This window comes from Nesoenas mayeri (assembly GCF_963082525.1).
Source record: "Nesoenas mayeri genome assembly, chromosome: 14".
NCBI lineage: Eukaryota > Metazoa > Chordata > Aves > Columbiformes > Columbidae > Nesoenas > Nesoenas mayeri.
The window spans coordinates 19,037,770-19,064,152 of record NC_137556.1 but is presented as its reverse complement, the minus strand read 5'-3'; positions in this window follow the sequence as shown (position 1 = coordinate 19,064,152).

Genomic DNA, 26,383 nt, shown 5'->3' with positions numbered 1-26,383 from the left:
GGTCAAGGACAGCAAAAAGAACTTTTTCAAATACATAGCGGATAAAACTAATACCAGAGGCAATGTAGGCCCACTGAGGAATGGGGTGGGTGCCCTGGTGGCAGAAGATACAGAGAAGGCAGAATTACTGAATGCCGCCTTCACCTCTGTCTACTCTGCTGGAGGCTGTCCTGGGGAGCCCTGTACCCCTGAGACCCCGGATGAAGACAGGTCAATGGAGGAGTTTGCTTTAGTCGATGAGGACTGGGTTAGGGAGCAATTAAATAGTCTGGACATCCATAAATCCATGGGTCCGGATGGGATGCATCCGCGGGTGCTGAGGGAGCTGGCTGAGGTTATTGCTGGACCGCTCTCCATCATCTTTGCCAAGTCTTGGGAAACGAGAGAGATGCCAGAGGATTGGAGGAAAGCAAATGTCACTGCAGCCTTCAAAAAGGGCAAGAAGGAGGACCCAGGTAATTATAGACCGGTCAGCCTCACCTCTGTCCCTGGGAAAGTAATGGAACAGCTTATCCTTGGTGCCATCTCAAGGCATATCAAGGATAAGAGGGTTATTAGGGGCAGTCAGCATGGCTTTACCAAGGGTAGGTCATGCTTGACCAACCTCATAGCCTTTTATGAGAATGTAACAAGGTGGATGGATGATGGCAGAGCGGTGGATGTGGTCTACCTTGACTTCAGGAAAGCCTTTGACACAGTCTCCCACAGCATCCTCACAGCTAAGTTGAGGAGGTGTGGTTTAGACAATAGAGTAGTGAGGTGAGTTGCAAAAAACTGGCTTAAGGAGAGAAGCCAGAGAGTGGTAGTCAATGGTGCGGAGTCTAGTTGGAGGCCAGTATCTAGTGCAGTGCCTCAGGGGTCAGTACTGGGGCCAGTATTATTCAATATATTCATTAACGATTTAGACGAGGGAATAGAGTGCACTATCAGCAGGTTTGCTGATGACACTAAGCTGGGAGGAGTGGCTGACACGCCAGAAGGCTGTGCTGCCATCAGAGACCTGGACAGGCTGGAGAGTTGGGTGGGGAATAACCTAATGAAATTTAACAAGGGCAAGTGTAGAGTCCTGCATCTGGGCAGGAGCAACCCCAGGTTCCAGTACAGGCTGGGAAATTACATATTAGTGTAGGGGAAAGGGACCTGGGTGTCCTGGTGGACAACAGGATGACCATGAGCCAGCACTGGGCCCTTGTGGCCAGGAAGACCAATGGTACCTGGGGTGTATTACAAAGGGGGGTGGTTAGTAGATCGAGAGAGGTCCTCCTTCCCCTCTACTCCGCCCTGGTGAGACCACATCTGGAATATTGTGTCCAGTTCTGGGCCCCTCAGTTCCAGCAGGACAGGGAACTGCTGGAGAGGGTCCAGCGTAGGGCAACAAAGATGATTACGGGAGTGGAGCACCTCCCTTATGAGGAAAGGCTGAGGGAGCTGGGGCTCTTTAGTTTGGAGAAGAGGAGACTGAGGGGTGACCTTATTAATGTTTATAAATATATAAAGGGTGAGTGCCACGAGGATAGAGCCAGGCTCTTCTTGTTGGCAAACAATGATAGGACAAGGGGTAATGGGATCAAGCTGGAACACAAGAGGTTCCACTTAAATTTGAGAAAAAACAACTTCTCAGTGAGGGTGGCAGAGCCTGGCCCAGGCTGCCCTGGGGGGTTGTGGAGTCTCCTTCCCTGGAGACATTCAAAACCCGCCTGGACATGTTCCTGTGCGACCTCATCTGGGTGTTCCTGCTCCAGCAGGGGGATTGGACTGGATGAGCTTTTGAGGTCCCTTCCAGTCCCAAACATACTGTGATACTGTGATTGCTCCCATGTCTCAGTGTGTGTGAAAGTGTCTCCACCCTGGGCAGGGCTGCTGGGGCTCTGCAGCCAGGTGACAGAGGAGCATGGATGGGGTGACCACCCAGCTTAACAATGTAGAACCTTTAAAAGCCTTGGATGAGTAGGGAAGCCAAACAGCAGCTTCTGTAACCACCTTCAAGCCAACTCTGTTATTATTTGGGGCCGCGTGTGTGTTGAGCAGACAACTTCTGTGTGCTTTCCTAGGGAGTGAGCATCCAGTGAGGTGGAAGAGCAGACCCAACGGACCCCAAAACTGTGAGGGGTGAATAGCAGGTGGCACCATTATCCTGAGAGCACAGACCTGGCTCAGACCCTCCTCATCCCTGTGCCAGGGTTAGAGCTCTGCCTTAAAGCCTGGAACTCGCTGTGTAAAGGAGGGAGCTTGGCTTCTTCTTCGGTTAATTTTAGGAGGGGGAAACCACCTCCAGTCCCTGTGTGTGGTGCTGGAGGAGTGACAGAGCCCTAGGCTAAACCGGGTCTTGCTGGATGTTCAGCATCTCCAGGTGGTGCTAAGGTTGGGAAGCTCTTCTGCCTGGTCCCTTCGCTGTCCTCCACCTGCCCGGGTTTCTGTGGCCAACAGCAGACACACATAGCAAAGGGCGTCATTGCCCAGTGACGGCTCCCCAAGCTGCTGATGGGATCCCTGGTGCTGCAGAGGTCAATAGAGCAACTGACCCCATCAGACCCTCTGCACATGCAATTAATTTGCACCAGTGAGACAAGTGAAAATTAAACTCTGCACCCACTCACCCTCCAGCAAAGGCTGCCCTGTGGAAATGCCTTGCAGATGGGGAGGGGGGTTTGCTGTGAAACCCCCTCCTGGCTCAGAAACCAGATCCTTGAGAGCAAGCTGTGCCAACCAATGGCACCAGCACCCGCTGCTCATTGTGCCTCTGCAGAGTGGCACCCTCCAGCAGAATGTGCAGATTGCAGTCGGTCAGCAAAGGGGGAAAAATCCCAATGTACTGAGGAATTTCAGCTTCTGAGCACAACTGAGGAAGTTGTGATATTCTCAGACAGCAAGAGGATCAGCTCTCTGAGGATGCTGTGAATTCCTGTGGTAGCCTGGCGATCTCCTTCCATTGCCAGGGGCTGATTTCTGCTGTACGTTGTGGTTTTTCCTTCTCCAACAAAGGTCCTCATCATCTTTGAAGCTCTGATTCACCAGCACCTGGTTGTTTTTCCCCAAGTTTAGGAGCTCCCTGAGCAAGCACGCTGTGACTCAGCTCAGCCCAAGGAGCTCCACACATAATCGGTGCCTTCTACTCAGTCCTGCGTTCCCAAATTCCTCTGGGAGGGGGTTGGGAGGAGGTTTCATGGACCTTCACACAGGTCCATTGGTTAGCAGAAGACAGCCAGCCATCCTTTTTAAGCCAGGGTGATGATCTGGCAGAGCAGAAGAGGCGATTGCACAGAGCCCTGAAGGATAACCTGCAGTCATTCTGCCTCTAAGACATGGATTTCATTTCCAGAGGGCTGGATCCTGATGGATGCTGAGCACTTGCAATTTTTTTTATAGCAGATACAACAATCTATAGACATTAAATAAGACTGAACAGTTTTCCTTTTGGCTGCTGATGTATAAAATGGATTTGTGTGAGGATTAGGGAGCAGAGGTGGGAAACATCTTTATCTGTTAATGATCCTGTGAATTATACATGTTTAGTATTCATGCATCTGAAGAAGAGGCAAACATAGCCATTTTCTGTGAAATGACCTTTACCAGCAGCCAACACATTTACATTTAATTTAGAATTACAATTATTAGGTCAACTTGGGAGCAAGTGGAACTTACATTTATTGAGAAGAGAGAAAAATTGGTCTTCCCGCCTCCATCCAGCAAAACACTGGTGTTCTCTTAAATAAACCACTCAAACAGGATCTCTAGCAGGGAGCTGAGCAGCATCCCAGATGCATTTGAGCAGCATTGCTCGTGTGTTTTGGTTGGATGAAGTTTGGGGCCTGGGAGTTTGGTCCAACACCCACTGAAACTGATAACGGGCTGTGGTGAGTATTGATCAGGGGGCTCTTATCACACACTCCTGCATGTTGGATGAAGCCAGAGGCACAACCATCTGGCCAAGGGGCAGCAGCTTCATTTGGATGCTGCGTTGTAGCCTTGGCTCTGGAGCAAAGGCTCAGGCAGTGATTCTGATGGGGCGGCACAGCTCCTGTGCGTGGCCATATGTTATATGCACTGAGGGGTTGGAGTTGGGACTGTCACTGGTTGGTGGGGGTGACCCCATCTGGGGTGCCACTGCACCTGCCCTGGCCTTTGCTGTGCCCTTGCACTCTGCTCCAGTGGAGAGCAGACTGGATGCTTCCCAAGGTCTGTTCCCTCAGGGATGTGACTCTCCTTTATCTGGAAGTGCCCAGCTGTGACCCAGAGCGGGTCCTGCTCATGCTGCATGCCAGCTCCACAGAGCCCGGGCAGAGAGAGACACCCCGGGGGAAATAGCGAATGGACTTTACGCAACATTTGCCCATCCCTTTTGCGAGCATGTTCTTTTCTCTTCCAGCCCAGCTCTTATCCTCCCACTTCTGCTAAACTCCTAGGAAGGCCACGAGGGGTGAGGCAGGACTTGTCCTTCCTCAGCGCAGGAAACTCCAGGCTGGATTAAACACCCCAGGAGACTCCAGGCTGGATTAAACACCCTGTGTCCATCAGAGTGGACTGACAGCACCATCCTGAACCAGAGCAAACACAAGGGGACACAAGTCAGAGCCACAGAGTGAGCTGCAGCAAGTGATGCTGTTCAGGGCAAAGAGTAACCCAGACAAATCACCCCAGTTGTTACCCACAGCACAGAGATAATTAAGCAGGGACCCATGGAAGGAGCATCGCAGCCTAGCAGGGCATTTTGAAGGTGCAAGAACTGCCCAGCAGCAGAGGCATCCAGCCTGGGCTCATGCCCCCCATCCCTTTGCCACCCTTGTGCACATGGACGCAGCTTGTCCCAGGAACTCCCCCTGGGGACAGATCACCTGCTTTGGGACAAGGCTATCATGCATCACCCCTGCTCTGCATAAGTAGTGAGGCTTTGTGCTCAGTACGCACCAAACCACCCAGGTCCTCCAGCCACCCCCTTCTCCCCGATAACTCTTTCTACACAACCAGCCAGGTTTGTCCCTCTCACAGCTGCAGAGAAGGTCACCTGGGGTTTATTAGGGTAACCTCCTGGAGGGCTGGGAAGTGCCTCTAATGATTTATAAACACTGCATCTTGACTGGGTTACTGCCAGTGTTCCTGCCCACACTGAGCCATCGAGCTGGCGGTACAGCGGGACCCTATGGAGGGTTTGGGGAGGCTGGGGATGGTGGTAGCATCCCCCTGTCATGAGAGACAGCTTCCTGCACCGGAAAACTGATGTGCTGCCCTTCAAAGCGATGCTGCGGATGCTCCGTACTCATCATGTGGAAGGAGAGAGAAGGTGCAGACCGAGCAAAGGGGTTTGTTTATTGGGGTGCAGGGGAAAAGGAGTGAACAAGCTACAGGAGACATTAACATGGCATCCCCTGACCCCAGACTGGCAGGCAGAAAGAATTACACTGCAGCTGGTATTTAATGCGAACACAAAAGGCACAAAGCCTGTTCCAGCCACAAACGGGGAGCCTGGCCAGACAAAACGCTCCTGGAAGATTAGCAGCCCCCTCGCACCATAAACCTAAAGAGTCGTCTCTTGTATTTGTTGCTAAGCCCCGTAATGTGTCAGCAGAGTGTGTCACACTGCAGCTCAATAATCACAAAGCACTGCACGCATTAACAAGCAATTTCTTGTTAAATTCTCCCTGTGTGCCATGGATGGGAGCACAGGAGCGTCCTCCGGGCTCCTGCGCCTCCCTTGCTGCTCAGATGGCTGCGCTGTGCTGCTCGGCTCAGGCACGTGCTGGCGTTGAGGGGCTTTTCCAGGCTCTCCCACCTCCAGCTGCAGATGCTTCTGGAACTCAACATGCTGCAAGGAAGCATCCCATTCCTTTAAGGCTGGAATTTGGCAGGGAAAGGGGGGCTGTCCCCAAAGGCTGTCCCAGTGCAGGCTTGTGAAAGCAGCATCCACACTCTGCCAAGTCCCCAGAGCCCATGGGTGTCTCAGAGGACATCCTGCTCCAGGCTGGGAAAATTCCCCCCAGCGTCGCTGCTGTCCCAGTAGCCACACAACTGGCATAGAATCAGAGAATAGTTTGGGTTGAAGGGACCTTCCCAGCTCCCCCAGTGCCCCCCCTCCCATGGCAGGGACATCTGCACCAGCTCAGGTTGCTCAGAGCCCCGTCCAGCCTGGCCTGGGATGTCTCCAGGGATGGTTCATCCACCACCTCTCTGGCCACCGTGGGCCAGGCTCTCACCACCCTCATTGTAAAACATTTCTTCTTCATGTCCAGCTTGAATCTCCCCTCTTTTGATTTAATGTGTCCCATAATGTCCTCATTCGCAGGAGGACCTTGTGCCTGTGGTATTAGGGATGCCATGGGTGGCAGAGAGAGCTGCCAGCACCGTGCAGCTGGTGTTGGGCTGTGCCATTGTGTGTCTGTTCTGGGATGTGTCACCGGAGTGGAACAGTAGCTGCTCGGGCACTGATGTGCGGATGCAATGTGTCCTCGCGAGCCTGGCACAGTGCTGCTGGCCCTCCCTGCATGAACATTGAAGCAGCTCCCAGGCACTGGTGCATCCAACCGGTCTGTGCATAGAAGGCACAGTGTGCCCTGAGACGCTGCTCCTGGCTGCTCTTCCTCACCCTTCCTTCTCCTCACTTGAGTCGGGCTCTGTCCCTGTCTTTTTCCCAAGCGTGGGCCCCACAGAAGATGGATCCAGAAGGCATTGTCACCAACACATGGTAAAGCTGCTCGTCCCCATCCTGGTCCCTCAATGCAGCCAGTGGTGCGCACTGAGGGGCTGCGAGGTGCCAGGGGTGCCCCAAGGGTCCCAGGAAGATCCCCCGCACCCCAAGCCAGGTCTCCATCACAGTCCTGGTGCACCCGGTGTGAGGCCAGGGTCTTTCATCTCGGCTCTTTCATTCCCAGCTCAGCAGGAGCAGCCGAACCCGCGCTGGAGCTAATTGAAAGCCACATCAGAGCGAGGGACGGGGGCTGAAAGCAGCACACCGCTTTTTCATCATCCGGCCCAACAGAGACACACTCACTTAAATCCATTGCTGGAATTCTATTTTCAAGCTTGTCATGGGGCTGAAAATGTTATTGAAGCTGTTTGGACACAGTCCCATGGGGGAATTTAGCTGAAGAGCTTCTTTCTCTAAGCCAGCACCTTCATCTCCTGGGCTCTGTGATCAGATCAGTGACACGGCTTAGACAAAGTTTGTTACCATGTCACTAAAAGCTGCCTGGCAGGGTGGCCAAACCGAACTCTGGTCCCCGCGCAGGGCTCTTCTCCATGGACAGGATGAGTGGCTGTTCCCACCATGTGCAATCAGCTCCATTCAGGAACCCTTGGTGGTATCACGGAGTCACCATCAAACCAAACCTTGCTCTCCTTTATATGGGTCTAAATTCAGAGCCTCTTTGGATTTTGGCCCAGCGTTAAGAGCTGTAACCATGGCTCTGAAACGTTCATCCTCCCCGTGATGCTTGGAAAGGTGATTTCTCCAAGAAAATGCCCAATAGCCTCCTGCAAAGCACACCAGTTCTGGCTTTGGCCAACCACTCCATGTCTTGGTCACCCGTCGTTGCCTGAGCACAAGGCCATTGTTGGACGCAAAGCTCTCCTGCTGCAGAGAGCTGGTGGTTTCCACCAAAGTGCTCGAGGAAGGAGTTGCCATGAGCTTATCAGGGAGTGCTGAGATGTTGTGGGATGAGAAAGGTCTAGGTGAGATACCCTGTTTCCCCCAAAATAAGACAGGGTCTTACATTAATTTTTGCTCCAAAAGATGCTTGCTTTTTTACTTGTATAGCTGCCTGGACACTATTTAAATTGACCTTTTTAATGATCTGTAACTAGGACTTATTTTTGGAGTAGGACTTATATTTCAAACATCCTCAAAAATCCTGAAAAAAAAAAACCTACAAGGGCTTATTTTCAGGGTAGGTCTTATTTTCGAGGAAACACAGTAAAAGGAGAGAGACACCAGCCTGGAGACCAGGGTCAGGCATCTGGGCTGGTTGGAGGCTCTTTTCTAGACGAGAGGAGAGCAAGAGCACCTCTCTCTCCTGAACAACCTCCTACGTGTTTAAGAAATGGCAGAATATCACATAATACATAGACTGACCTAGATGTGCCAGGGCCCAAATGAAAAGGATCATACATGGCTCAGAGGAGCGAGCCCTCTGTCAGCACGCCCATGACCAGGTCCATGACCGGATGCACCTTCAGCATCTTTCGCCCTTCTTCTCCCACCAGCCATGGCCCAGGCCAGCAGAACCCACCTCCTTCATCATGGCAAGGACTGAGAGAACAAGCAAATAGCACAGATCTATTTAAAAGCATTTAAAGCCCAAGCAAAGCCCCGAACTATCCATTTCCTTAAACAGGCTGGTTGGAAGAGCTCCAGCTGGGCCATTAGCTCAGGTAAGTTCTCTACTATCCAGCCATGTCGCCTTTCTGCCTCATAAAAAAAAATACATTAAAAATACGTATTTACTCCTGAAATTGGCTTCAGCAGCACTGAGCATCCCTGGAGTGATGAGTTTCACTCCACACACCCAGCCATTTCCCATGAAAAAAAAAAAGCTTATTTTAAATTAAGAAAATAAAGCCAAGCAGGAATTTGGCTGAGCTGTTAACCCTTGCATACCCTAGCATGCCTGGCGCCAGCAGCTAAGGAAATACTTTGTGGGTATTATACCTTTTTTTCTTTAATACCTTGCTTTCTTTAATCCTGGGCTTGGCAGCAATGATGCCTCCGAAGAGAATGTCAAGGTCTGCATGCTCTCCTATCTGAAAGGATTTCTTCAGGTTGCAAACACAGCCAAGCCAAGAAATGCCACGCTGAGGACGGTATGCGGTGGGACCCAGCCCTTCAGGGACGCTGCTCTGCCCGCTGCCTCGGAGACTGGCTGCAAGGGATGCAGGGCAGTGAGCATCCCTGTGGTACCCAGGTTCCGCACCGCTCAGCGGGGCCCAGGGTATCGATTCCTGCGCAGGCTGCCCGTGGGGTTCATTGTTAGTCTCTGAGCACTTCTCAGACCAGCCAGCTATTTTCCCAGCTCCCTTGCCATGTAAAGAGGTATTTTCATCTCTATTTTGCAAGTGAGGAATTGAGGCAGAGCGATGCAGGGGGAAAAGGGACACTCGTTTTGCACGCCCCACCAGAGCTCTGTGAGGATGTAGCACTCCCCGGCTCTTCAGGTGTTCGAAGCGGGGTTTGGTTGTAGCTGTACCTGCACACCAGGCTCTGGGCTCATTTTCACCCCATAGCACAGGCAGCACTGGGGCTTTGCCAAAAGCCATGGAGGCAAAGCACAGCCCTGGGTGCCAGCAGCATCCCACTGAACCAGCAAAATAAATCACAGCGCCCGACTGGTGATGCCGGGGCTTGAAAGAGGAACGCTCTGCGGGGGATGACGCAGGGACGATGGCTTCACCGTGACCGCCGGGGCTGGAGGAGGTTTGCAGCTGGGGCTGTGGTGTGGCTGTGAGCTTTGCTGCTGCCGCTGCAGCCAGCCCTGCTCCTCGGTGCCTGCTGCTGGTGTCACCCGTGAAGCGGGACCGCTCACCCTGCTGAGGACTGGAGAGGACAGGGGAGCATCACCCACGGCATCTCCCCATTGCTCAGGGCACCAGGAGCATCATTTGGGGCATATCATGAGTGAGAAAAACTACAGCTCGGAGCCCAACACCCAGAGTGTGCACGCACATGTGTGTGCACATGTGTGCACATGTGTGTGCATATGTGTGTGCACTCGGGGTCCATGCACAGAGCAGCTTTGGCGTTTCCCACTGCAATTGCTTGAAGACTCTGTGAAGCTCTTCAAAGACCCACATCACCCAGGACCAGGTTTGCCCAGGACAGACCCCCCTGGGACTGCAGCATGGTGGGTACGAGGCTTTTTGGTGCCACTTGCTCCTGGTTGTGTGCTGGGCTGGGGACTGGTTGCTCAGAGCTGCAGGGAGTCCCAGAAGAGGCAATTTTTCCGAGCCTGGCATCATTTCAGCACATATTTTAAATGAGTGGCAGAGATCTGCCAGGGAGCCCAGGAAGCGTAAGAGATGCTCGTCGACTCAGCAAGACTGAGATCTGATAAAGGTGAGGGATCAGACTGATAAACTCCCAAGTTTACTAGCTAAACAGATACGATTAGTAACTGACTGTGCAGGCAAAACGCCCAGTGTAGAAAAGAAATAATCTTCTTATGTGAGCGTAACCACCACTGCAGGTTTCCTGAGAGCAGCTGGAGATTGGAAGGGGAGTTGGGGTTTATATCTGCCTGACGTGTTAATGTGGCACAGAGATGTCTCCTCCGGAGAGGGGCCACAGAGCCCAGCCTGGCATCCCCTTCCACCCTGCCCCTTCCCAACGAAACCATCACCCCAGGGAGCAGCAGCGGCTCATGCACTGGGGAGGACTCATGAAACCACTCTAAACCGCTGCTCTTCTTGGCCTGGGGACAGAGGCAAAGGCCATCTCTGGCCATGAAGGGGCTCGTGGCCCTTCCCAGTGCCATACCCTGGGACAGCCTTTCCCAGCCTGGGCACCGATTCAGCCCTGTGTCAGCAGGGAAGCCCAAAACTGAGCTTTGCCTTGTTTTCCTAGTTATGAGACGACCATTTTTCATGGAGAAGGACATTTTCAAAGGTGTAGGTAATATGGCAAAATAAGACAAGGATGCCGGCGGGCACCCATGATGTCTTCTTGGCCATTGAAGCAGGTGGCCAGCTCAGAGCATCCCGTTTTCTTTTGCAGAGATGCTGAAAAGGGCAACAATTCAGAGCAGAGGAAACAAGCAATTAAACACCGCACTCCTTTGGATTAAACGAAGGAGGACATGGTGCTAGTGGAAACAGGTAAGAGTGTGAGAGCCGGTGTCCCAGAGTCCACACAGTGGTGGTGGGCGTCCCAGGGGCTGCAGAGATCAGCTCTGTCCCCACGGGCAATGTCCCCATCTGTTCCACATGATGACACAGCCAGAGCCACCCATGTCGGCTCAGAGGGACGTGGTGGGGAGAGGGACTCCCGTATTCAGCGTCACCCTGGCTGTGCCACCAAGGCCATCACTGGTGGCTCCACAGCCGAGCCACAGCCCAGACAGGCAGCGGCAGAATTACAAGAGGATTTTCTGAGTTTGCTGTGGATTTTTCCAACTGTTTCCCAGAAGAGACTTCACTGCCAATTCAAAAATATCATTTAAAATCAAGAAACTCTTCACCTTGCCTTTGGGCATGAATTTTTCCTCCTGCTTAGCTCAGCCCACTGAGCACCCAGGGTTATTTCGCAGCATCTCTCAGTGGCACTGCGACTCATTTGCTTCCAAGGACACAATGCGCTGCCACGGTTAGGGCAGGCTTCATGTGGACTTTCCCTCCTTTCTTTGTGTGTGATGGATCATCTCCTTGATATGTGGAGACTAATGATGAATTCCTGGCGGGACACAGGGTTTAGTCTGGGGGGAAAGATGATGAAGCAGTTGAGGAGCTTCCTGGACAGAGGAAACTGCAGCCGCACCGGAGAATAACGGAGCAGCTGCTTGTTTAGGAAAAGAATTAAAATCTTTTGCCCTGCCTTTAGCTGTGCAGTGGATTAAGCAAAGACATTTACATCTTTCATTTAATAAGGGCATATCTGAGCATCTGAGTCTCCTTCATTATTAAATGCCAGGCTCTTGGTAGAAGATAGAAAAAGGAAAAAATCATTTGTCTTTTGGTTTAGCGTCTATTTTCTTTCCTCCTGGGTACATCATCCTGCCCTGCTATGGGAGGTTGCTGGAGTACGCATGGTGTGGGAGCATCTTTACCCACTACTACCAAAGAACTTTAATGGAGGAGACGCCACTTCTGCAAATTTCTAGTTTTGCCACAAAATTCATCATAAAATCACCCGTTTCCCCAATGGGTCACCTCTTTTCCTGGCGCTTTCCCTGACTGCGTTTGGCTTTGAGCTCCCGGCTGGAAGCAGCTCCTGTTGGGACACCCAGAGCTGCAGCTCGGCCTGGGGACACAGCTGGGCTGCCCGGCCAATGTCCCCGGCCACCCCTCTGGGCTGGTGCCACCATCCCCTCCCGCGCAGCAGCATGACAAGCGCTGGGCCAGCGCTGCCGTTCAGCACCAGCTATTTATATCCCGAGAGGGAGATGAGGACCAGCCGCGCAGCTGAGCCAGCCTGGGCAGACGGGATATTTTTAAGCACGGCTTTTGAAGAGGTTGGTAATGAACCCGCAGCTCCGCTCGGCAGCAGCTGCGCCCGCTCTGCAGCCGGCTGCTCACATCACCCCCGCGCCTGGGGGCCGGGACCCCCATCCTAGCCTGGGAAAGACCCCCCCAAGGGAAGCGCGTTGTGTCCCGGGCTGTGAACAGGAGGTCAGGGCACAGCGGGACGAGCTGACACAGCCCCGGTGGCTGCAAAGCCCCTGCCTGGCTCAGCGCCGGGCTCTCGCTGCCAGCCAGCCCGGCTGCATCCTCCCGGCAGCCTGAAATATTACAGTCGGGGCAATCACAGCCTCTTCTCATTGTACGCGAGTTACCGGTGCCATTTGAGCAAAGTGAGTGCGATGTCTGAGCCCTTTGGCCGACAAGTCCAGCAGCTCTGCTGTGGAAAACCCTCCCACGGCAGCAGCCCCCAGCACCCAGCCAGTCCCACCGCCCTCTCGTGTCCTCGTGGGATGGGTGTCCCGTGCATGGAAACTCATCTGGACCTTTTCTCAGGGTTCCTGGGCAATGGGGACGAGCCCCAAGCAGTGCGGGGAGGACCCCATCACCCAAAGGGCTCACCAAAGCAGGAGGGAAAGAGGTGGGAGATGGGGGTGCTGGGGGCACCTCTGTGCCAGGAGTCCCCGGAGCTGAGCCCAGGGGTACACCCAGCACCCTGCTGGGAGGGTCCCTGCAGCATCCCCGTGTTCAAGGGTGCTCTGGGGACTTAGGAGAGATTTATGGGGAAATTTGAAATGTTTCTTCTAGTTCTCCTCTGCCCGCAGCCCAGCTGGCTCCAGCAGCCCTGAGAACCAGCCCCAGCTGAAGGGTGGCTGTGTCCCCGAGGGGTGGCTGTGTCCCCAAGGGGTGGCTGTGTCCCCAAGGGGTGGCTGTGTCTCATCGGGGCAGGAGGAGCCGCCTCAGGGCTGGCAGGGAGCTGGTTCAGCGCAGACGCGGCTGTTCTGCTCTGAGGGGACACCGGCAGCCATGCAGAGCGGCAGCAGCTCTGGGAGCGATGCTTCGGGCATCAGGAAGTGGAAATCGATGCAAACAGTGGGAGCAATTTGGGAAGGAAAACACTGAGTCATTTTCAGCCTGAGTTTGGGAAAAGAAAGTTTCTCTGAATGCTAAACCAAACCAAATGTCCCAGGTTCCCCTTTTCCTTCTCCATTTCTCTCTTGAGAAATCAAAGTACCCTGCTCAAATCTAAGCTTTTGCCTGATCTCATTGGAAGTCCGTGCTGAGTTCCCAGGTTGAAGTCGGGCCCTTGTCTGGAGCAGGGGGTGTCCGGACGCAGGAGCCAGCCCTGGTTCCTGTCGGCCCCTGGGCCAGGGTGGCTTTGGGAACCACCGTCCCCCTTTGGGGACCACCATCCCCTTTTGGGGATCATCGTTACCCTGAGGACAGACAGTGGCTGTGCCGCTTGCTTCCAAAACAGCCTGGCCATGCCCCAGCTGCAGCTTCCTCATGTCCAAAGGGGAGCGAAGGGGGAGCCGAGTGTCTGAGAGTCTGAATCCATCCCTTGCGCTTGGGAAACCTCCCACATGAGAGGAATGGGATGGGGAGCAGCACCCGAAACAGGCCAGGCCTCAGCTATTTCATCACCCCGTCCCTTTGCACACCCCCGATCAGGGTTTTATCCTCCGTGGGGCTAAATCAGCTGGCACTGAAACCAAGTGACAAACTCCTGCTGGTCCCAGCTTGGGACCCTGGGCAGGTGTCCTGGAGGACGGTCACCTTCACCCCTGCAATAAACACAGGAGATGCTGGCAGAGCACAGTGGGACTCACACAGCAGAGACTTCTCTGCCCCGCCAGACACTTTGGCATCTCTGTAGTTTATTGTAACTTTCCTGACTTTTTCTCCAAAGCCAGGTGGGCTCGGGCCGCTGGGCAGGGAAGCGCTGGGGCCGGGGCTGCGGCAGCTCTTCTCTCTCTATCAGCTTTCTTATTGAGTTGTCTCTCGCACCGTTCACAGCAGCAAAATCCGCTACAGGCATATTAAGGATTCTCCATGCAAAACTGATAAGCTGAAGCATCATTATTATCCCGCAAAGTGATTATCTTTCCTTGATGAAGTCTCATATTTGCCCAATTTCAGATGGAAACCTTCCCCTTTTCAATTTGAGACTAATTCATTTCTTGACTCCTGGTTACAGTGCAAGATATCACAAACACTCCCGGCCTCGGCTGGCTCTGATTTATATCGTTAAGAATCATTTACTTGCAATTAAAATGAGCCTTCGGGGTTTTTGCAAACAAGCTGGATTAGCTAACAGTAAAACATTTGCTTTTAGTAAACAGCGACTTCAGGCTATGAAACCATCTGGGAGGGGATTGATCCAGCCAGAGCTGCCCCGGGGCTGCAGGTGGAGAAGAACCAGAAGGGACATTTCAGGTTTCCCCATAAATCTCCCCTAAATCCCCCACAGCATCCTTGAGCACGGGGATGCTGCGGGGACCCTCCCAGCGGGATGCTGGTGCATCCCCAGGCTCAGCTCCAGGGACACTCGGCACCCCCAGCACCCTTGTCTCCCACCTCTTTTCTCCCTGCTTTGGGGAGCCTTTTGGGTGATGGGCTCCCCCCCTGCACTGCTCAGGGTTTGTCCCCATTGCCCAGGGGCCCCAAAAAAGGTCCAGCCAAGTCTCCATGCAAAGCCCCAAGGGTTCAGGACCTGCATGCTGCAGTACAGGCCATGGGTGGAGAAGTCACCGAGCAGTGTATCCTTCATAATTAAGATAATTAACAATAGCATCATGTAATTGGCAAACCCTCCTGCTCTTGACTCCTCTTTTATAGCTGCTCCAGGCTCTGAGCCACAAGAGGACAAACCCACCCTGTACACATTAACAGATCATTCCAAAAACCCTCTTAAAACATTAACTTGGCCAAATCTGGAGGATTTAGAATGCAAATACCTCAAATCCCGGCATAAAGACCCAGCACCCTGGGCATTTCAGAGAAGTCATGAGGAGGAGCAGAGCCGGGTGAGGGAGGTGCTGGGAAGCCCCTCTACCCCCCCAGCAGATGGGTACCCATGGGGCTGGGCACCAGCTGCTGGGGCATCATCAGAGCTCAACTGCTTGGAGAGCAACCAAAAAGGTCTAAAAAGCACTGGGTGTGAATGTAGCACAAGCCCAGTGCTGGGCTCTTTGCAAAAAGCCCCAGTTTTAAAACTGGCATTAAACTACACCAGGATGCACCCACGAAGTCGGATGTTTCTGCTTTGGTAACAGCCAGAGGGGTTTTGTGGTGTGGGAGGACAGGGGGTGGCAGCAGGGCAAAGGGGCAGCTTGGGGGAGCAGAGCAGGGCTCCTGTGGCACTTTGAAAGCATCTGCTTGGGCGTCCAGGTGCAATTGAGCAAGAAACGGGGGTTTTGGAAAGAAACTGTGATTGCTCTGGGCTGCTCTGGCGCCGGTGCGGGTGGGTGTGCGGGCGGTACACAGGCATCAGCAGCAATAAAATTGTAATAGTCTGAGTGCTGCATCCCTGCCTGTATTCATACAGTAGCTGGGGGATTTAAATCATTGCTAATTTTCAAATAGTGCATTGGGAGGGAGCTGGGGGCTTTTTTGAGGGGTGGGGAGAAATGGACACTTAACTTAAATGTAAAATTTAATTTAATTTTAGGAAATTGGTCGGCATGCTGGCACACTGGCGTTCCCCAGCCCCTCGCTCGGCAGGATGGCCGGTCTTGGCGGGGGGACAACACTGTCATCATCCCGGCGTTATGACTGTGCCCCAGTTTCTTCAGAGAGCTGTAACTCTGCAGGTGAGGCAGCTGCAGCTCTTCACGTTGTTAAGGTGAGATTTCACCATGTCAGAATGGGAAGGGGCAGGGGAGGGCTGGGCTGGCTGCCCCGGCTCTGCAAACCCCTCCTGGGGGGATTTTCATCCCACCTGGGCTTGAGCTTTGAACATGGGGTTTCTTCCAGGCCTGTGCCTGCCATTCATCTACCTTGAGCAGCAGAAAGAGCAACTTCCCTTCCCATGTGAGCAAAACTCACACGTGCCACGATCAAATCACCTGTACCTTTAATTTACAACAGCAATTGAGCTTATTCTCTCCCAGCGTTGACAAAGCTGGAACAAACAATGGGTATTTTTCTACTGTTGTGCACCCAAAGAACTTTGTTGCCTCTAAACACACTGCTTCTCCTTTTATTTTGTCAAAATAAACTGCCTTTTGCTGGGCAGTTCTAACGGCCGGGCTGTGCCAAGGTGATCGTCCCCTGGCCTCAGCCGTGGGGGGTGACACAGCCCCTCGCCAGCCCCTCCGGAGCTGCTGGGCTGCGTTCTGCTCCAGGGACAGATCCTGCTGGCTGGAGGAGACACAGAGGCCTCCCGGCTCCGCCTGGAGCTGCTGCTCTGCCTGTGGTGGGATAAAATCTGGGTAACACATCTTTACAAGAGGTGCAGGTTATTATCCCCAGGTGCTGCTCACCCACAGCTGATGCTCACCAGGTCACATTTAAGAGACTGAAAGCAGCTGCCTTTGTTAACAGGAAGAGGATGACAGAGCTTGTCACTGTCCCTAGCTGGTGGCTGTGGTCAGGAACCCCCTGCCTGTGCTCACCTACAAATGGCTCAGAGAGGGAGCGCCCAGCCCATGGGAAAAGCACAGAGCCGGGTGATTTGTGCTCCCAGACAAGGAGAGCACACGCTTTGCTTGCCTGGCCCTAGCGCCTGCCCGCAGCCAGCAAAGCAGTGCGGGGCCAAGGGCAATGGTGGTGAGGGATGCTGCAGTTGTGCTCCTGCCCGTCCTGCCTCCGTGCTGGGGTGCCAAGAGGTGTCTGTGCCCTGTACAGCCTGGCCTGGGGTGGCTGTGGGAGGGGATGTGATGGGTGCAAGGGGAGCCAAACGAGGCAGTAGGGTTTGCATGGACTAGAGAGAGTGCAGAGGAAGCGATGGAGCTGGTGAGGGGCTGGAGCACAAATGTGATGGAGCGGCTAGGGGGTTCAGCTGGAGAACAGGAGCTGAGGGAAGACCTTCTGATCTCTGAACTGCCCGAAAGGAGCTTGGGGAATGGAGGGAGTTGGTCTCTTCTCCCAAGTAGCAAGTGACAGGACAAGAGGAAATGGCCTCAAGTTGTGCCAAGGGAGGTTTAGATTGGATATTATGAAAAATTATTCACAAGGAATGGCTGTCGGGCATTGGAACAGGCTGCCCAGGGCAGTGGTGCAGTCACCATCCCTGGAGGGGTTTAAAAGGCATGTAGATGAGGTTCTCAGGGACATGGGTTAGTGCTGGAGTTGGGTTATGGTTGGACTTGATGATCATGAGAATCTTTTCCAACTGAAATGATTCTGTGACTGACTGTGGCCACACACGCAGGGCGAGTGCATCAGCAAGCACTGGCTGCAGGGGCTCCAGCTGAGCTGTGACGTCTCCCTTTGAAGCCTGTACTGGTGCTTCGGTAACAGGACAGAAACCTCACAACCTGTGTCAAAGGCATTTATTTCTGCTCTGTTGAGAAGCCAGGGGATGCTGTAAAGCTGCTGTGAGCCTGTCCGCACTGCCCTCTCTCCAGGCTGCGGCTGGAAGGAAACCCAGCAGGAAAGGGCTGGCCTGGAAAAAGCCAAATCATCTCCCAGCCATGGCCATGAGAATGACCCAGAGCAGCTCCGCAGGCGAGGCGGCCGTGCTGTGGCTGCTCAGCCCTGTCCGGTGCGGGGGAGGCAGGATGGGGCCTATCTGGGGGATGCGGGTTTGTGTGAGCCCAGGTGCTCAGTGTGGGGGTCTCCATCCTTTTGCTCATAGACCTGACTGTTGTGGTGTTTTGTTGCATTGATTTGTGACTTATCTTACTGCTCAGGAACATCTTCCCAAGGCAGGGAGCAGGTTTGTGGAGGAGGGGACACAGGTCCCTGAGCCATGACAGCTCCCTGGGTGTTTGGTGATGGATATGGATGTGGAGCTGAGCCCTGCAGCTGTGGTACCCAGCAGAGAAGGTGCTGCTGCCTGACAGACCCTCTTGTGCATCCCCACCCTCTGCCCGTCCCTCCCTCAGTGGAAACAGCTAAACACTCGTTTTGCAACAGATTTCTCTTTTCCTGTTAATAATATAAAATTTAAAAATCATTAAGGAAAAGCTAATGGGCCAGCCCTGGCGCAGAGGGTGTGCATCCCTGTCGGGTCTGTTCTCCATTGGCCGGGGGGAGACAAGAGAGTCCCGGGGCTGGGAGGCAGCCAGTCCTGCCTGTCCCTGGACGGGCAGGCACAAACACTTGCAGCTTTTATGCAGGATTTTATGTTCTTTTTATCTAAATTTGGATGTAATCTGGTGTGGTGGAGTCCCACTGAGCTGCTGGAGCAGCATCCTGATCTGACACCATCGCTGGCCTGGGAAACTTTTCATCAACTTCAGGCTCCTAGAGAGGCAATCGGCTTTTATATTTTAAGTTAAAAGCTATTGAAACACTTTAGAAGCCCATATTTAACTACCTCATTCTTTCCTGGCCTTAAAAAAAAAAATCCCAAAAAATCAACAGCCACCCCACAAATTGGGATATTTTAAGAAATACTCAAAGCATTAAAATGACCAAAAAAGAGAAATGGCTGTGTGGGAAGAGCAGAGGGACGTCATCTCTGCTGGTGGGTGGTGGCTCTTGCCCTGATTACCTGGGAGGTGGGATTGAGGGGCTCTCGCCCATCCTGAGTCCACTTGATTCTCTTTAAAGGAGCAACTTGGGCTCATATAGACACTCAAGCCTTAGGGAGGGGGTCTCCTCGATAGTGAGGTTAACACTTGTCTTGGTGATCGGAGGTCACTGCTCAAAAATAGATCCTGCCTCCCAAAGACCTCTGAGCAGGACACTAATTCCCTCCAGCTATGGTCCGTGGCTTCCTCTGGTTACATGCAGTATTTATTTGGTGACTGGAAAATTTGAACCTATAGAGCTATTAATTATGACCTTAATCTGATCCTTGCTTTGTTCCAGTTTTAATTAGCTTAGTAAAACTGAAGTCATTTAACTCAGCAATACACTTGCCTAAGTGCACATCTGATTGCATATCCTTTTTATATCCATCAGAAGCACTCACGACTGGCTCACTCCATCAAACTGCTACCTGGGGCACGAACTCTGAGCAAACCTCAAGTAACATTAAGCTTACAAGCAGGCTGCTCTGCTCCTGAGCAGCTGAGTATTCCCCCGTACCCGTGTTATAGCTGGCAGCAGGAGCCAGCATCTGAATAAATGCCCTGGTGCCAGGGAGTGGGAGAGAAAACGGGGATTTGAACCCCAGCAACTGTGCAGTCAAGAATTGGCTTTTCTATGACCAGCATGAGGGACCATTTTATCCAGACACTAGGTTTAGAAGAGCGGAAAGCCAGGTGTTGCAGTGGGCACCGCTACTCCCGAGCGGAAGGAGCTCAGTCTGTGCATGCCATCGGGCAGGGAAGCCTTGTGAGCAGATGGATGGTTTGGAGTTATCTGCTCTCAATGACTTCAGTGCTGCTCATGGGAAGTTTTATCCTGGTCTCTTGGAAGGAAACCGAAACCATGAGCAGAGGGCACAGAGCTGGGCAGTCCTGAGGGCGTCTCAGACCTGCCAGCATCCAGACACCCCCAACCACACGTGCCAGCTGGCCAGCAAGGCTCAGATTTTGTAGCCTTTGATGCTGACTTCTGACGACTCATTTATGGTCCAAGGGCTGTGATTTCCCTAATCTGGGATTTTGCTGTAATCCCAGCTCTCCTGAGTGACATGGGGCAAATAGTTTCTTCGGTTTCCCCATCTGTAAGGAGGGGATGATGGTGCTGGCTGCTGCTGCTGAACACTTCCAGAGCCGTGTATTCAAAGTGCTCCCACTGGTTTACTATTGCTCCTCCCAATGACTCTACTTCTAGACTTGCACAGGCTTTCAGATGGATTCTGCAGATATAAGGAGACACTGCGGGGCTCTGTCTGCTTGAAAAATACATGCTGCTGCTCTGCACCCTAAAGTACCCCTTGCACTATCCCCCGGGGCTGCATCTGTGCCTGGTGGCAACTGCTAAACTGATGTAGCTAGGGTGGTTTAGAGGAGGTGCTGGAGGTGAATGTGGAGCGCGGGTGAGATTTATTAATAGAGCAGTAGCACAAGAAAGTGGCAGTATAATAAAAAGTTGTGTTCTGCCCTTTTTCTCCCCTGCTGATTTTGTTGCCAGGCCCTGCATGAGCACTTGTGCCCAGGCACAGCTGAGCCGGGGCGGCAGAGGGCTGCTGAGAGTGGAGTCTGGGCAGCTCTACCAAAATCACGTTGAAATTGCACCTGAAGTGGGCAGAGGCGCCGGGATCGTTAGGCACAATAGTGCTAATGAAACAGAACCACTTCCCCACTATGTTTTCTACTTTTTTTTTTCCCACTTTATCGCTTAATTCACAGCAGGGCAGTTCCCCATCCATCCTCTTGGGACTGAATTTTAAGCAGAACTGTATTTAATCACCTGTCTCATTAATCCCTAATATTCCATGTGCAGGCCGCTTTAACAGAGCTGTGCAGGAAAACAGTCTTGAGGTGGGAAGGAATTAGACAATGTTATCCTAATAGAAAGTCAAACCACCAGTTCCTCAGCTGCCAAATGCTGTAATCTTACTATTTTCACTGGATGATGTGGCCCAAAATCTCCTGAGTATCATGCTGCAAAAGAAGCATGGATGCTGTGGAGCTGGAGCAGGATGATGCTTGTCTCAGAGCTGGACCAAAAGGGTTTCTTGCTGGTGTTTGCACCAAGCAGGTCCTGTTATGGCACGATTGTCCCTAACCCCTGGGAGCTGTCAGCACCCGGCTGCTGGCACAGGGGATGGTGACCCACAGGTGACAGAACCAGTACCTGCTTGCTCTGGGGCAAGGGGTGGCCCATGTCCGCCAGTCCCAGGGCTGCAGCGGGGAAGGATGCGGCTGCAAGGATTGCCATGGTTACAGGCACTTTCCTCATCATCCAAAGCAGCAAGTGAAAGGCGCTGGGATTTCAGATCCCTCTCAATGCTCCTTTTCCTCAGGATGGGGAGGACGGAGTCTGTTCCCCACAAGGGAATAGAGAGATGGGGACCCCAGTTAGTTGTTCCCTTCTTCTGTTCTAAATTAGGCAACCAAAGGTACTTCATCTGGCATCAAACCATCCCTCCACATCGCTCTCCCCATGTCACTGCGTGTCCATAAGCACTAGGCAAAAACAGCAGGGAACTTGGTAAGGGAGAGATTCTGCACAGCCATAATGATTAATTCATGTTCAGAAGCCACACAAAACTCTTCCTGCCCCTGTCCAGTAGTTGTGTGATGCTTGCTGGTTCTCCATCCTGTGGTCTCTCATCTTTTCCCCCTTTCATCTCTTGTTGCTCCTCATGTCATGTGTCCCCTCAGATTACGGTCTCTTCCTTCACTGGGCAGAGATCAGCGGGCCCTTGGCAAGCGGCTGTTCTTCCAACACACAGGGGGGAAAAAGAGAAAAGGAAACTTAGGTAGACAATCCTCTTGTGGAGGAACCCCCACAGGCTCCCTCCTAAGAGCTCTAAACTCCTTGACATCCCTTTGACACAACATCTGTGTCTACAAAACCTGTCCTTTCTCCCAGAAGCAGCCTGTACTTAGGGAACCACCTAATTGGTGATAATTAACACCCAGGCGGGAAAGCAACAATTGGCACACCTCAGGATTGTGATAATTGGGTTTGACCATGTCCCTGTGTGAGCTGGCTTGGCTTTGAGGTGCTTGCATCCTACTTTGGGGCACTCCTGCTTCCTTCTCGTTCCCCATTGCCCCCTCCAGATCTCATTGCTCTTGGCCATTGTGCAAGCAGTGGGTGATGGGGACCCGCACGCTCTGCCCCAGCAGAACAAATGGGTTTTTCTCCCAGCATTTCAACTATAAATAATTGAGCATTTTAAAACTCCATTTCTGCCCCAAGACTCTAGAGGAAAAGGTTTGGATCTGATATACAGAAATATTTTTTAAGCTGTTAGAGATTGATTTGTGCTGCTCCTGCCTGGCTGACACCCCGTTCAGTCACTCAGAAAGGCTCAGCCTGCTCCTGCAAAGAGGAAAAATTGCTGGTTCCCGAGTAGCCCTGTTGCAATACCTGTGCTTGGGGACACAGTGGTGTTCCAAGCCCTGGCAGCGGCACCAAGGACACTGCTGCTCCCAACAGGGCACACGTCCGTCCATCTGCCCGGGGCATCCCATGGCGGAGGAAAGGAAACAGAGGGTGGCCAAAGCTTGGACACTCAGGTAGCCCAGGCAGCCCCCTGCAGGGACCTGCCCGTGGGCACGGGCTTGTGTCCCCTGGGGTGGGTGTGGGACAGATCTTTTCCAGGGTTCAGGGTATTCTGTCCTATGGGGTGGTTTCCAGGGAGGAATGATGGCTCTGAGCCTTTCAACTGGCTCTTCCTGCTGTTGCTTTCTGAAAATAACAATAGTGAGAGGTTTATGTTCCTTCTCTTTTTTCTTAATTCAGTCTTTTCGGTGATGTTACAGTTGCTTAAGTGGAGCTTTCCCTGGTGTGATATCAGGGTAAACAGTGTGGTGGAATTACAGGCAGCTGAGTTAGCACTCTGTTTTCTGCTGCTCTCCAGCATTTGCACCAGTTATTAGTCTTCTAGTGCCAAGGTGGATGGGTGATCCCTCCAGAAGCTCACAACACTTCCGTTCTCTCCAGGCTCTGGATGGCACCAAGACCTGTCCAAAGAAGAGCGTGAAGTGCCTGACATCATACCTGCAGTGCCCTCTCCACAACAAAGCCACCTACAGGTACCGCCAACAAGCCGGGGAGCAGAATTATGCTAAAGGTGCCAATAGTTTCCTGGAAAGATCCAGAAATAAGCAAGTGCCAGGTATATACAGTTTCTTCCATTTTTTTGTCTAGTACAGCCATGCACACAAGGTGGGTGAGACCATTTGTTTCCAGGGGAGCTGCATGGACAGCCCCTTGGCACCTTGTGCTCTGCAGGATGGGCTCAGGCGAGTCCATCCGTTCTGCCCACACTTTAAAACCATATAACTAACCCCTGGTAGCTCCTCTCTCAGAACTAGAATTTGTCCGAATGTGCTTAAAACATTGGTCACGGAATGTCAGGGATCGGAAGGGACCTTGAAAGATCATCTAGTCCAATACCCTGCCGGAGCAGGAACACCTAGATGATCAAAGTGGGTTGAGGGTATGGAAAGGACAGGAGAAGAAACATGTATATGCTCGAAAGAGAAATCCAGAGCAAGGACACTGGTCTTCTCATTGGCAACCGCGCACAGGCGGGATGGATCCAGGTGGAAAGGTGAGATGTGATTTTTGCATTTCTGCCTCTGTGTGAAGGTGCAGAAATACATCCCATGCAGTGACCTTGTTTCTGCAGAGCTGGGGGAGGTGGTTCAGAGGCATGGAAGCCCCAGACACACCACATAGGAGACATCAATGAACCCAGCAGGACACTTTGTAAGTCGGTGTTACCTTTTCCTCCCTCATATAAGAGCGAGCAGAAATCAGCAAAAAATATTGCTGGGTGTGATGCTAATCCTCTTGCTACAATACCACAGGAAGCAGGAAATCCTACTCAGTTTTCTCCTGGTTGAAAAGGATCCCAAGCAAAAGGATTTATTCAAGTCTTGTTAGAAGATGCTGCCCTATTCTCCCTCCCCCGGGGTACAGACACGCAGCAGGGCTGCTTGCCCATGCGGACGAGCTCAAAGACGGGGAGGAAATGTGATTTTTTTTCCCTGATGACTTTCCTCCCAGTAATCTCGGCTGTTGCTTGTAAGAGCAGCAGATACCGCATCCTCAGACAAAATCTGCTTTTCAGGTGATGATATCCCTTTTTATAATAAATGCTGCCAACTCCCAGAAGTGATAGCTCACAAACAATCAGCGAGAGGACACCGGGAATGCTCTTTGAGATGCTGTGCAGAATAGATCATCCACTGTACAGCAACAAATCAAATTTAGGGAGAAAGAGTTTGAAAACAAATTACCAGCAAGATATTTCAAGCTGACAGCAATTTGGAGCAACTTAGGTCTGTCTGGTAGAAACTGTATTCCTTTTATTTCCCTGTCAATAGCAGCTACCTTATAAGACTGGTTTCTCATTGATAATTCTCATCTGGAACAGAAACTCCTGAGTACACTTAAGTTGATAACTCTCTCTTTGATCACATTTCGGTAGCAATGCTTTTCACCTTCATGACAGGATTTCTCCCTTTGGAGGAAGTTTCAAAGCCTAAAAAGCCAGTGGTTGTGGGATTTCCAGCCCCAGGGCGTTCAGGTGCATGGACCTGGGCTGGGAATGGTGGAGGTGGGAACTTGGGGTGGGAGCTGCAGAGACACAGGCACTCACCTGCTCTGCCTCAGTTTCCCTGCTACTATAACAGTGTATAAACTGCTCATATGTATTTCTCTCTTCATGGGAGAGGGATAATTAGTATCTACTAGTAATACCTTCCCCTTGGAGATGGTGAAACATGAAGGATGAAGGTTGTTCCTCCACACCAGCTCTTTGTGTGCCTTGAGGAGCAATGCGGGGCTTTGCACAGCATCTGAGAATGAGCAGGAGCACACGGGGAGGGGAATATCGGACATGGTGCAACCACAGGCTTAGTGTCCCCACACAACGCTGCCCTGCCCTTGCTCAGGGTTAGTGCAGCTGGTGGAGCTCAGGCACAGCATGGCCAAGAGAGATGCTCGAGTGGAGCCGGGAGCGATCCCACTCAGCATGCACAGGATGGAACAGGCTGCCCAGGGCAGCGGTGGAGTCACCATCCCTGGAGGGGTTTAAAAGATGAATAGGCGAGGTTCTGAGGGACATGGGGCAGTGCCAGCGTTGAGTTATGGTTGGACTCGATGGCCTTGAGGGTCTCTTCCAACCTAGATGACTCTATGATTTCTCCAGCATCTTGTTGGCATCACACTGAGTGCTCACCTCACACCGAATATGGTGCTGGATGTGTTAATTATGGAGGCAGGTCATTAACATCCATCAGTAAGCACAGAGAGGACATGGCAGGGAGGGATGCGTTGGGGTAGAAGGGAATGCAGCAGTGCTGACATGCCCCAAGCAGGAGAGACACAAAAAGAGTGTGCTAGTCTGTAATTTGCCTGCAATTTCTCCTGGGGAAGCAATGAAAGTTTACAACTAGCTGTGGCAATGCCTGTGTATCTCTTCCAGAAAGTGCCAGATAAAAATAGGTCAGAATTGCACTGAGAAAAAAGAGAATTTTGACATTCCTTTGAAAACTCTCTGTGGCCAAGTGCTCCCAGGCTATTTTGGCTGAGTACTTAGGCAGAGGGATGCCAGCTGCAGCTGACAGCCGTTTTGGTTGCCCTATGTTTAGCACAAGCCAGGCCCCGCTCATCAGCAGAAATCAGTCTCTGCCGAGGGAAGTCAGTGGAGCAGAGCGATTAGACTAGTTTAATCTTTTGAAAGAGAAACGAAGGGATTTGTGCCAGCTTCGCAAAGCCCTGGCTCCCCTCAGGGATCACATTGGCCTCCGGACAGCAGGACCGTTTCCATGTTGTTTTCTCAGTTGCCCCGCTTGGTGCTTCCAGCTTTTCCCTTGCTGGAGTCTGGTGCAATGCTGCTGAGCTTCCCGGGAGCGTGAGAGAGAGTTTGGTGCTCTCAGTGTAGGGTCAGGTGCTGTCAGTGTGGGATTTGTTTCCTCCACTGGCTTCTGCTTTGTGTGTAGCGCTTGGTGAATAACTCACTCATCAGGAGGGAAGAAAGCCTTGATCCACCGATGGTTTAAATTTGTAGCTTCAGTTGTGGTCCTTTAACACCCTAAATTAAAATCACCCAGTACTTGTTTTGCATGACATCCCCCTGGATAAAGAAAGCAAGCTACGATGCCTATTTATTCAAGCAGTGTCTTAGAAAATAAAATCTTATTGTCTGTTCTCCATGGTTATAAAATACTCAGTGATGTAACAGAGGCTCCATTTAAAATTAAGAATTTTGTTCCCCAGTGCCCTTGGCTATGCTTTCCTTTCCCCGCACAGTCCTACCTCTCCCAGAAACACATTTCAATGGTGCTGTTCACCCTTAGTCTTCACAGCATTTTAGGATCTTTCCAGATGGAAAGTGCCATAGAAATGTAAAACCTTATTAATTAAAGGCTGAAATAGATGCAGTGTGTGGAGGTCAGTGACTCATGCAGCAGGATTCTCAGGCTTCTGCTATGCATTGCCTCAGGGCGCTTTTTTGAATGTTCCCTTCTCTGGGGCTATGACAGTTTATTACACAAAAGCTGTGCGAACCAGAGGTGAATGCAAACGACTCTGGCGA